Below are 12,517 nucleotides of genomic sequence, written 5' to 3' on the forward strand. Positions count from 1 at the left end.
ATATGAACTATTGTCCCAAAATCTTTAAGGTATTAGCAAAAAGCGTGTTTGAATAGTAAGGCCAGAGTGCTGGTTTATAACCCGTGAGTGACCTATATTAAATAATTTCTTATAATTGAGTATTGGACCATACTTCATTATGGCTGGTGCCTCCAAGTCTGGGAAAACAGATGTTCAGGAAAGAGACCCCCTCAGAATAGTAAAAGTGTCTGCAGAAATATAATTAGGACTGGGAGATTGATAAGGAACAATTGTTATTGCAGATGTTTTCTGTAATGATGAAATGGGGATCCATTAAAAGATGTTAACTCAGTGAGAACTGCTGGTTGTTCCAGCTGTCAGTAATAATGACTGGATTAGAATTCCCTTGAGGTTACATGATTGATAAGATAAAACTACCATAAAGGATATTCCATAAGTAATGAAGTAAAAGATGTTAAAACATGACACGGTGAAATTAATCATGGGAAAGTATTTTTCCCTCCAAAAAGGGGTTTGTCTCATACCCTATAAAAGGACAGAGGTTTTGAAAATCAGCTAGGGAGTGCAAACTGCCAGCATCCCACCAGTTACAGAGGAGAGAGATGCAAAAGCCAGCTCTTTACTTTACACCAAGGGTAGTAATGTATCTATTCTTTCTGTATTCTGTATAGTGCTGTACAAATCTCAGACTGATCATCTTTGATTAAATAATTCCATTTGAGCCTATTTGACAATTTCAAATTGTTAATAAATTCAAACATGCAACAGGAGTGAGCATTGGACCAGCAAGCCTGAAAAAAGACTAATTCAGTGTCCCAACCCCAGCTAGCTTGGAAAAGGGAAGAAGAAGATACTACATCGGGAGGGCCAGAGAGACAATGGTGATCTGTGTCCCATCTACTGTCCATTATAGTTTAGGATGTCCATCTATTATTTCCTGCACATTGCCCAGCCTCACTACTGTCTACAGCAAGGAACACTTTAGCAGCTTGCATATCGCAATGACAAGTACCTCCACTATTGATTTTTCCAATGCCAAATTGATGACCTCATCCGTTGGAAGTAATCTGGGGTTGCAAGCTTCCACATGGTGATCACCATTCATTTCTCTAGTGTAAGGACAGCTCTCATCTTGATGTTCATTCTCTGCAAGATGGGGTTGAGCTGAGCACACAACTCCGGGAATTTGCTTTTCTGCATTTGAAAGTTCTGGAGCTACTGCTTGTCATCTCAGGTTTGCGTCTCAATTTGGCCCCACCACTCAGTGCTTATCAGATGGGACCAAAACTGCCACTCCCCCAGTTGCAGTCATTCTATAGTCATTGTCCAACCATCCTGTTTAGTTTGTCGAGTGTACATCCTTGCAAAAACAACAGGATCATATGCCCTGTTCTTACAATGTAGAAGAGAGGTGATGTGCTATATCAGTATTTTCAGGAGGGAGTTCATGAGTTTCCAGTGGTGAGTTCATGAGTGGTTGGCTGGCATGGGAGAGCTGTTGATAATAGGATAGAACAGCAGGAATTGTAGGTATCTGACTCCAATCCCACACAATTTTCGGAGAGTCTTGTGATTATCCCACAATACACATCAGCTGTTCCACAATGCACAGTGGCAATTTCCCACAAGGTAGTGTTCCTGGCAGTGAGATAGAGGACACAGAGATCCTCAATTACAGAGCAACATGCTTTTTTGTTGCTGATACAACTGTGTGGACACAATCCACTGGCGCAAGCAGCCAAGTATGAACACGCTGCCAAAATGGTTTTGTTGGTGTCACAATGCCAAACAGAACTGTTACTGAAACAACCGGCTAGTGTCCACACAAGGACTTATGAAGAGATGGGACCACAGAGGAAAAGAAGAGAAGTAAATGTATTCAGGGAATATTGAAGGGGGAGGCTTGGGTTTGTCAGCAATATTATCAAAAGCCCGCCCCCCACTCGCAGACTCCAAAGGCCCACAGATTAAGGCTGTCATTAAAGATTGCTTTCCCTGCGACAGCCCCAGATTTCCTGGCTGGAATCACAGCCGTAGTCTCCTAGACAGTCAGGGAGGAGGGGTTCCATTAGCGCTGAGATTTAACAGGGAAAGTGTGATATGGAGAACAGCCTGGGGTGGATATTCCCTCCCCCCCATCCCCCCGTCTGCCCAGTGCAGCTCAGGCTGCTAGAGCTGTAAGAAATGTCTGCAAAATCATCAAGCTCACGGGATCTCCGCGGTGAATTTGGTAGCACGGAGGAGCTCACATGGGAAGTGCGTTCTACTGTCATGTGTTCCTATCCTGCTTCCAGGGTGAACCTCGCAATCCTTCTGGGAGCATCCGTCACGGTCCGGACCCGCTCTCACATCACGTGGGCTCCTAGTGTGACCTCCTGCAGGAGGAGTAGGTGATCCGGGAGGCGTTTAGGACCCAGGGGAATGCCAGCCACCGTGCGAGGCTTTGGTGCCCACGCCTCCTACCAAAAATCCACAGCCCGGTGGAGCCGGGGCGCTCTCATTCACAGTTTTCGCGAGAGATCTGAGCCAGGAGCTGGCAGAGAGGGAGCCTTCTCCCCCACCCATCTCAGCAGCAAAGACACCTGCAGGAAAAATACCCCCAGGCAAGGCTGCGTGGCACTGTGAAGGTATTTGGGTTTGTTTCCTTCTGGCTTTTCAGAGGCTCCTGCCTCCTCTTCGTCCCCCACCCCTCCAGGGCTGCGGCGTTTCAGCACTACCCTGCCTGGACAGCTCTCAGCCGCAATCCTGCACCGCATTCCTCCTTGTCCTCTCCTCTGCTCTGCCTGCACATTCCCGCTCAGCGCCTCGTCGTGCACTTCTCCAGGAGCAATAATATAGAAATTCTCCAGCCAAAACCCCAGCACCCGGCAGGGCAGGGACAGGGGCACAAGTTGGAGGGGAAAGTTCAGCTGAATGATGCAATCTAAAAGCAAAGGGGGTGGAGTGGGGAATGAGGGGAGGATGGATTGAAGGACCCCAAGCCAGGCGCTGGCAGATGGGGCGCGTGCCCAAGACCAGCAGGGAGTTGCTGCTTCTCAGCAAATTGCTGTCTGTTTTCATCCGGCATGTTAAACCCGAAGCGCGAGGACGGGCTGGGGAAAACAATCAGGGTCAAGCCAATGTTCTGGTTCCCCGAAGAGAAATCATCATTAATGGTGGTGCGCGCGCGGGGGAGGGTTGTGGGGTGAGTCACTTCCACCAGGCTCCCCTTAGCTCCTCCACTGCAGAAACTCAAGGAGTAAGTTGCTCTCATGCAATGTAAGGGTTTTTTTTTAAGCGTTATCTTAATCGATTTAAAAAGGCAAATAAAGGCAAGAAATACCATGTATTTTATAGGAACGAATGTAATTGATTTTCAGCTGTTCAAAGCTTGGGGGAGGACATTGTTTTTGTGGGTCCTTTTCCCCTTCTCAAAATGTTGATTCCTAAATATTTGCTCCAACTAAGCCTAAATAAAAAATGAAGTTAAGGAACAGATGGCTGGTCTTTCTTTCACTAGTCAGTGACTGGATCGTATTTTGGAAGGAATGATCAAATTATAGAAAGACAGATTTCATGGAATCAGATGATAAAACTGATTTTCTAGTATATGAAAAGTTAACATGGTGCCAGCATGTAAATGACACACTATGCAACAACATTATGCCATGCATGGCATAGCAAAGGTAAGGATTTTATTTTTCAGCTATTAGTAAATTGGAAAACCTTATATATCTTTTACCGATTTGTAGTTAAGTATCCAACTTGAAGTTAACAATGTCCATTTGTTTTTGTCAGCATAATCAGTTCTAACAAATAGAAAATATTGCTGATGATTTTAAGGATTTTGTTGATCCATCTCATCTTTGAAAATCATGGAGTACTTTGGAGGAATCGGCCTTTTGCAAAGTAATACAAAATAATGGAAACTGTAATAATCCATTTTAAGAACCTTTTAAGTTCCTGGCTCATTATTTAATCATTCCTGACTTTTTAATCTTGTGCAGACCTGATTCTGCAACTCTTACTTATATTGCATAGCACTTACTCCCGTGAGGAGTCCTCTTGACTTCTGCAATGTAAGGATTGCAGGAATGAATTTGACAGCATTGGTTCACATATATAATTCATTAAAGTCTGTTTGCTTTGTACATAGAGGATACCTTATTCAAACACCAGGATGGGCTGCTGGTGTTCCAAAAGAGGACAATATCAGATAAAATGAAAATGTCTTGACCAGTTTTATAGTAAAAATCAGATACATTCCTTAAACTTTGGATCTGTAAGTCCCTGCAGCTTTCCATTTACATGTGCAATTGATGAAGCATTTACATCACCATTTGGCAAGAGCATTTTATTCTCTCACTATAGCTATTTCTAGTATTACCATCTCTGAAGCATCTGGACACCACTATGACATACACATGGCATGTAGTAAAGAAATAGAAGCAATATCAGGCTTATTTTATTGGGGAGGGGAAGGGTTGGGAAGTTCAGTGAGTAGTGGCCAATGCTGATTTTGTTTGGTGAATAAACAGAGCCCCATCCCTCTTGAATTCAATACAATCTCAAGAGATTTAATCTGAGAACTTCCCAAGCAGTATTTTTCCCAAATCAAAATCCTAATGCCTAGCACTTTCTCTAACAGACTACAAACCTTTATCCATTCTAAAATGAAATTAAACTTCTCCTTTTATGTAAATTTGGAACTGAAGGTGTGTGCAAGGGGTCAGAAGTAAAACCACTGGAAAATTCCAGCATTTTCTCATTTCAGTGGTGTGGAAATCCAATCTCTTTCTTTCAAAATAAATGCAGTACAGCATTAGTAAAGGGACTGATCCTGGAGGCTCTACTCAGGAAAAATGTTCACTGTCTTCACTGGGAATTATGGCACAATTAGAACTAAAAGCTGCAGGATTGTGCCAGTCATGTACAATTAACATTAGCATGCAGTGAACTGCTGTTGTTTTTAAAGGATCCAACATTTATAATGTGGATCAAAAGAACAGGAAAATTAGGTAAGTCATGTTTTTTTAAAGGCATAGGAATAAATCCATTGATTATGTCAGGTACAACTTTTACATATGCTTGTGCAGATATTGTAACACAATCGTCTCTACCCACATAGTAACTCCCGTCCCTCAACATTTCAGTCACTCATCACTCAGATTTCAGCATGTTTCACAGATATCAGATTTGTATGTGAGAATTCATGGCACTACCTGTTACTGATAATGTATTCTAAAAGAAGAATATTAAACTGCATGCATAGTGTAGTCCATTGGATTGAGTCTGACAAACGCCTATGAGTATAATGCTTTGTGAAGGACTGCATACTGACATTTGGACTATTTGACACATATTTCATGAATGACATGTCCTACTGCCTGTTTTATTCCTTCTGAATTTTCCATACTTTGCATGCCCAAGTTCATTGCATATGATATGCATTTTATCAAGGCTTGGTTCCCTATTGATAACAAATTATTTGAGGAAAGATTGCTATAATTTTATTAGCTTATAAGATATTTTGTACAAAATATTTATTTAAAAGGTATTTGAGTCCCACCACACTATGACACCCTTTCTACAAAACTTACGTATAACATATGATGCAAATTCAAGACTTAAAGATAATTGGCCAAATTCTCAATCTCTTTTACACCCTGCCACCTTATTACTTGAATCTCTTAATACCTATCAACCCATAGGCACAACAGGAGCAAATGGAAGTCGGTAGTGCAGTCTTTGCTGCTCTACTTGCTGTGGAAAGGTGCCACAAATATCAATCTAGTTGCTGCTGTGTTTTGTCCTGAACTACCAGTGCTGGATAGATAAGTGTTGCGCCCAGGTAACCTGTAACTGACTTAGGGCTTGTCTACCTGGTGCAGCAATACATACTAAAGGGGTATGATTTCTAAAACCACTAATATGTTGCACAGTGATTGGTCCATATAGACCCTTTTGGTTCACACTAAAAAGTTCCCTATTACTTTTTAACAACTATCGCACAGTAGGGAACCAGCAGGGTCTGCACCGACTGCATGGCACCTTACTGTGCTTTGGAAATCATACCCCCATAATGTGCACTACTCCACAATTAAGACCTGGCCAAAAGTTGAAAAAAAAAAGACTAATTTGAGAGCATTAGGGATCTATCATGTATTAGTGTCACTAAACTTAAGGAAGTGTTTATATTTGTACCTTAGCTAGGATTCCTAGTTCCAGGAAATTCTTAGAACATTGTTGAGTCTGATGCTGATGTTATAATCACTACCATTTTCTATTCCCACGGTCAAGAGAAGCTACAATGCCCCCGTGAAGTAAATACCAGACTTAGAAAGATAATGAAATAAGATATTTCCCCCCATTTAACCGCACTGAGCCATTCTAGCTCTTCATATAGAGAAGTAGGAAATGATTGTGATGGCACTAGTAAGATGGGACTCTAACAACCTCTCAGATTTTGATGGGAAAGAGAATCAAAGAAGAGGTGCAAATATTAATGAAACATAAAGAAACATTAAACTGCTGAGGCCTAGATTGTGCCATTTAGGCCCAGCCAATGTGGAGCCGCAGAGCCCTGGACACACTGTCTCATGAAGCTCTCTAGGAAGAACATGCACATAGCTACATTTCAGCCCACGAGGTACAGCATAACCCTGGTCAGTATGTAAGGGGTGGAAAGATAATCGCATGGTGAGGGTGCTAACTCAAGAAACTGGTGTTCAGCTCCCTGCTGCATCAAACGCTTCCTGTATGACTTTGAGCAAATCACATTGTCCCACTGTGCCTCAGTTTCCCCTCTATAAAATAGGGATGATAGTACTTCACTGCATGACAGGGGTGATATGAGGATAAATACCATAGTACCTCATGTATTTAGTGTAACAGAGGCCATATATGCACTATATACAGATTCAGTTATAACTTCATCTCTCATTCCCCGTTTGACAGGGGTGCTGGAACAATTTTTATAATGGGGGTGCTGACAGTCATTGAACCAGACTGAAAATCTTTTATATAATGGAAACTAGTTCAATCCAGGCGTGCTGCAGCATCCCGCACCCCTATTCCACTATCTATGCCATTAGGGAGTAGAATCTAACCCCAAGTTGTTTTACAGAGTTAATATCAACATATTTTAAAAAGCAATTTAATGAGATGACACCCACATGGTGAAAGTCGAGTCACTCTCAACTACCATCTTATTTCCATTTCTACCCACTCACTTCCCTTCCAGAATGCTTTGAGCAGCAAATATCCTCATGGATACCAGGAGTTAGAAATTAAGGACCAGATCCTAATGGAGTTATGCCTATTAACACCAGCTGAGGAGCTTTCCCTAATACTTGAGACCATCTAAAAGCCATGACAGCAAGTTTTCAGATGGCTTACAGCACTGGATCTAGCTCTCAAAGGTCTGTAGATAGGGGTAACAAATCTGACTGGAACTGAAGTTAGTTGTAAAAGGCAAGATGGTAATCAGAGCAGTGCTTAAAGATACACATGATGTGATGTTAATATCTAATTTGGTGGGAACCCACAGGACCAGAGAAATGTTATACATCATTGGAAAGCTGGAATCATCAGATTTTTGGTGATATATAGCATTAGTTTATCAATGATGATTCACAAGCTATAATGCCAGATATAGCAGTGTGAAGGGCAGTAGAGATAAATGTCTGGAAGATGGAAGTGAAATGATTTTAAGGCACACAAAGAAATCTGGGTACAGGATTGGCTGCAGTCGAAAAGATTTCAATGGTAGAGACAAACAGCTGATAAGATGCCAGAGAAAATAATGCAAACAACTAAGTGCTAACTTCTGGCTCTGCCATTGACTTGCTGTGTGGCCTTGGGAAAGTCACTTAAACGTTGTGCTTCAGTGTTTCCCCACATATCAGATAACATAACAGTGCTTACCCATCTTTGTAAAGCACTTTGAGATCTTCTGATGGAAAGACCTATAGAAGTGCTGCTGCTTCTTCTCATCTCAAAGCCTCTTTATAGACAGAGAGCAGTACAGTATAATGCATTCCTGCCCATGGCTTGTTCCTCCACTAAGTACAACCTGGTAATGTTCCTGTGTATGATGTCCCACCATCTAAAGGCTGACTGGCCTCTAGGTTGGACTAACCTTGGTTGTATTTGTAATATTTTCTTTGGCATCCTGTCAGCTGTTTATCTTCAGCAGCATCTTCAGCAACTGTCTTTGGCATTTATTGTCAGTTCACCAGTTGCCTTTCTTACTGCTCACATCATTGACCCGATTGTGTTTCCATACAACATAACCTTTGTGTATGCCGTTTTCATGTCTTGTTTTCTTGATGCCTCTTGTAGTTTTTGAGCCTCTTTTCCAGAACTTTTCCTTGTCCAGTCTTTGTGATTTCTTCATCACTTTCCCCAACACTTTTACTTCTTCTACTTTCCCAGAAGACTTGGCTCATTTACACTTTTCCTGTAATATTCTTGTTTTGTTGCTTGTCCAGCTTTTCTTTGTTTGCTTATGCCTTCCAATAACTTCCTTTGCAGTGTTTTGTATCACTCCCTTGATTATTTTCTATCCATTCGGTAGTGAGATTTCTTCCTCATAGCAAATTAATGACCCTCCAAGTGTCACCGCCCTGCTATCCTTTAATTTATCAAGGTCAAATTTGGCTCCAGTTGCACCCATCTTTTTCTTGGACTTGAACTACTATTTGGAAGGATTAAGTTAATCACAGCTACACTTGGTGCTTCTATAGACTAACATCCTACCGTGACCATCTATCCCTTTTACTGATAATAATGTGGTCAGTCTGGTTTTTGGTTTGACCATCTGATGAATTCCATGTAACCTTGTGCATGTCATTTGTAACCAAGTACCACCAATAACCAGATTGTGCATCTCATAGCATTAACCTTTCTTCATATGGTTTGTCATCCCAATGCCATGCGGTCTAACACTGTTCTTTTGCATTCGTATCTCCCATTATCAGGATCTTATATCTCATCTACAGTGGCATCCACTGTTGATACAATCCATGCTTCTCTTCCTCTTTTGATGCTTCTGTTGGTGCATAACAACAGGTCACAGTTATGCATAGTTCATTGTAGGCAATAGTGACAATCTGCTCAGACATCAGTTTCCAGCTGTTCATTGAAGTAACTGTTTTCTTGTCCACTGTTATAGCAAGCCCATGTCTATGCTTCACTTGTGCACTTAAATGTTTGGAATAACGGAAAGTATAATTCTTAACTGTCAACTCTCCTGTACCCAGGCAATCTGTCTCTTGTATGGCAGGAAGGTAAACTTGTAACTTCCGTAACTCCTCTGCTTCTAGTTCATTTAGGCCGGAAATAGAGTTCTAACATTCCAGCTGTTATCCAAAAATCCATCACTATTTCCATTTGCTAGGCTTGATGACCCTTGATCAAAATCCACATAAATCAGTCTGGCTTGCTGAACTGTTTCTATAATAAGTAATTTTATAATACAGTGGCTTATTAGGCTAACCCACCCTATCCCACTCATGGGAACACCATGTCATAGCCTGCTGGGAACAGGTATCAATGGTTCCACCCTTGTCCGCTCACCTTCCAAGGCTAATGAGTTTGGACTGCTCAGATTTGAAAGCAGAGTTTCCTTCTCCTTGATACACTTGCCTGAAGAGGCTAAGCGATCACTGTCTGTCCTCATTTGAAATCAGAGTTTTCCTTCTCCTAGAGACAGTTCTTTCTGCTAGATACTTCATGCTGGGCAACAGCATAGAGGTAGGTCTCCTGGGTATTGGATGAGGGTAGCCTGTCTTTGGGGAAATCCAGAAAGGTCACACTGAATATTACAGAATAAGGTGCTGTGAACCAATATTATTATTATTACTAATATAAAATAAACACATGTCCTTCATGCCAGGCAAAACCACAGGCCATTGACTGGAGAAACCAGCATATTTTCAGTATCACAAGCATCCGGCCCCTTCTCTGAATCTTGTTGGGAACTGAACTTAATACACTGAAAATAAAAAATGGTGTATGTGATGAATAATTAATTCTGGTTCAATATTTCTTGTTTTGAATAATGATTGTTATTTTTCCTGGTATATGTTTGGGCTTTGTTCCTTTGGAGGGACGATTTATTTTAAAAAGCTGTGAAAGGCAGAGGAAGAAGTCATAATCTGGTCTCAGCAATGCTCTTGTCTAACAAAGGCTCTGTTTTGCCATTGCACAGCAACACCATTCCAGAGAGGGGGAAAATGTCAGCACCAAATTATAGAATAAGAATAAAAGATGCAAAGTTAGTTTTAAAGCTGGAGCATTTTACACAAATAAGAATTGTAGACAACCCAAGAGGAGAAGGGGAAAATGGCAATGTGTGGGTCTGATGACAGGGAATGTGCATCTATTACATATTTAGGAATTCAAGAGATCAGTACCATGTGAGAAATCACAGTGACAATTAAATTGGGTAGCTCTCTGGCATTAATGTTTGTTACTAAATACCATGGGGGCCAAATCATCAGATGGTGTAAATCAGCATAGCTCTGTTGAACTCAATGGAGCCACAGCGAATTACAACAGCTGAGGAACAAGTCCCGTGATTTCTAATGGAATACTGACCGTTACTGCATTGTTTATATGTGCTGTGGATTATTTTGCAGTACCAGTACCGTATTTCAGAGAAAACTTTGTTTAGCCCATTGATCAGCGTGTTCTGTAGAGTAAGAAGCTTGTCTCCATAGGAACAAACTGTAAAATGTATTTGAAAATAAATGGTCTTAATCACAGTGAGTATTTCTAAATCACTTACTGGCAACCACCATCTTCGTGAAGTGGGGATGGTGTCTCCCTCTGGATGTGTTTAACACATTATGGGTGCTCCCACAATCTAAATTAGGTAATAAAAATAATTCTCATATTAAGAAGTGGCATCATTTGTGATGCTTGTTATACAGAAATCCTGTAAATCAGACTGTAAGTAGTAAAGCCTCCACCCATACTTTAAGAATCTGAAAGAACAGTAGAGTTTAAAAACGAAATAAATATGAGACAGATTCTTTCCCCCATTTCTTGCTCCTGTGCACTGGTGAGGGGCAGAATCTGGTTGTCTCAACTCAGGCAAGAATGTGCCCAGACCCTAGCAGTGGAGACATGGTGAAGGAGGCAGGGGGCAGGAAAGGAGCAGGGTAGAGTACAGTTCTATTCCACAAATTCTCAGCTGGTGTATGATCCCTACCATATCCAACTGACATAAATGAGAGTAGCTCCTAGGCTGCTCTAACTTACACCAGGGGTAGGGTCAGAGCTGCTGCCGATTGAGAATTAGGGAGCTTTTATTGGCTCCCTGACTGCACCCCTCCTCTGCTGAGCAGACCTTACAGCAGCAAAAATTCTGGTCCCATATGTTTCTTCGGCTTGTGAGCCACTGCTAAAACAGACTGGAAACTGATATACCTCTTCTTAGACGACACTTCCACGCTGGGGGGTGTTAGTTTTAAATAAGTTCAATGCCACCAATTATAATTAAAAACTTATTAAATGCAAGAAAACTAATGCCATGTTAAGTTTGAAATTTTAATTAAAAAACAAAGGCCTTGTTCTTGTGCAGCCTGCATCAGTTTTAAACCAGTGTAACTCAACTGACATCAATGGAGTTACCTCAAATTACACCAATGTCACTGTCTATGGGTATGTCTACACTGAAGTTAAACACCCATGGCTGGAACGGACCAGCCGACTCGGGTTCGTGAGGCTTGGGCTAAGGGGCTGTTTAATTGTGGTGTAGACGTTCGGGCTCAGGCTGCAGCCTGAGCTCTGGGACTCTTACACCATTCAGGGTCCTAGAGCCAGCCCGGGCTCCAGCCTGAGCATCTACACACCATTAAATAGTCTCTTAGCCCGAGCCCCATGAGCTGGAGTCAGCAGGCAAAGGCCAGGTATGGGTTTTAATTACAGTGTAGACATACCCTAAAACTCCATTGTTTTTCAAACAACCTTCTTCAAACCTAATAAAGTACTCACCTCACTGAGGGGGATGTAGTGTCTACATTTTAAAACCAAGCTCCTTTTGAGGTATTTAATCTCAAAAAAGAAATCTGAACTTTTTTTTTCTGTAAAGGCTGAAAAACTGGGCCTGATTCTGATCTTACTTCACATAAGTGTAGCTCCATTGACTTCAGTGGAGGTATCTCCTGATTTACACCAATTGTCTTACTCCTAATCGTCTTACTCCTAAGACGATTCTGTGGCATTTTTTTTATGCTTATAGCAGCCCAGGACTTTTTTTTATAAGCATAGCTAAGAACAAGTATGAAAAATTTAAACACAAAATGTAAAGTTTTTTCCAGAAAAAATACAAGATACTGAAAGTAAGAGCTTACAATACAATTATCATCTTAACATCAAGATTGCAATGCTAGAATTATCAAACACATTTCACAGTTTATTCATTGAGAGACTTTGTGTTTTGAACTTCTAGACTATTGGGCTAAGCAAACTAGATATTGTTTTCTTTTAAGAAGATAAGCACCATTACTTAAAAGACCATTAAAAGGAAAGAGATAAGGTGACAAGG

At 41.3% G+C, this 12,517-nt stretch overlaps 1 protein-coding gene across 2 annotated transcripts in view; it reads left to right on the plus strand.

The window, feature by feature from the left end:
* The first annotated feature begins 2,231 nt into the window (after positions 1-2,231).
* CLVS1 (clavesin 1) overlaps positions 2,232-12,517 on the plus strand; it is a 122,138-nt gene continuing 111,852 nt past the window's right edge. Inside the window, exon 1 of one of the 2 annotated variants that reach the window (XM_005288120.5) lies at positions 2,232-2,609. The gene's annotated coding sequence lies outside the window, so the exon portion shown is untranslated. The remainder of the gene's footprint in view (positions 2,610-12,517) is intronic. The other variant, XM_065585637.1, reaches the window with a different exon arrangement.

Source organism: Chrysemys picta, chromosome 2 (genome assembly GCF_011386835.1).
Source record: "Chrysemys picta bellii isolate R12L10 chromosome 2, ASM1138683v2, whole genome shotgun sequence".
Lineage (NCBI taxonomy): Eukaryota > Metazoa > Chordata > Testudines > Emydidae > Chrysemys > Chrysemys picta.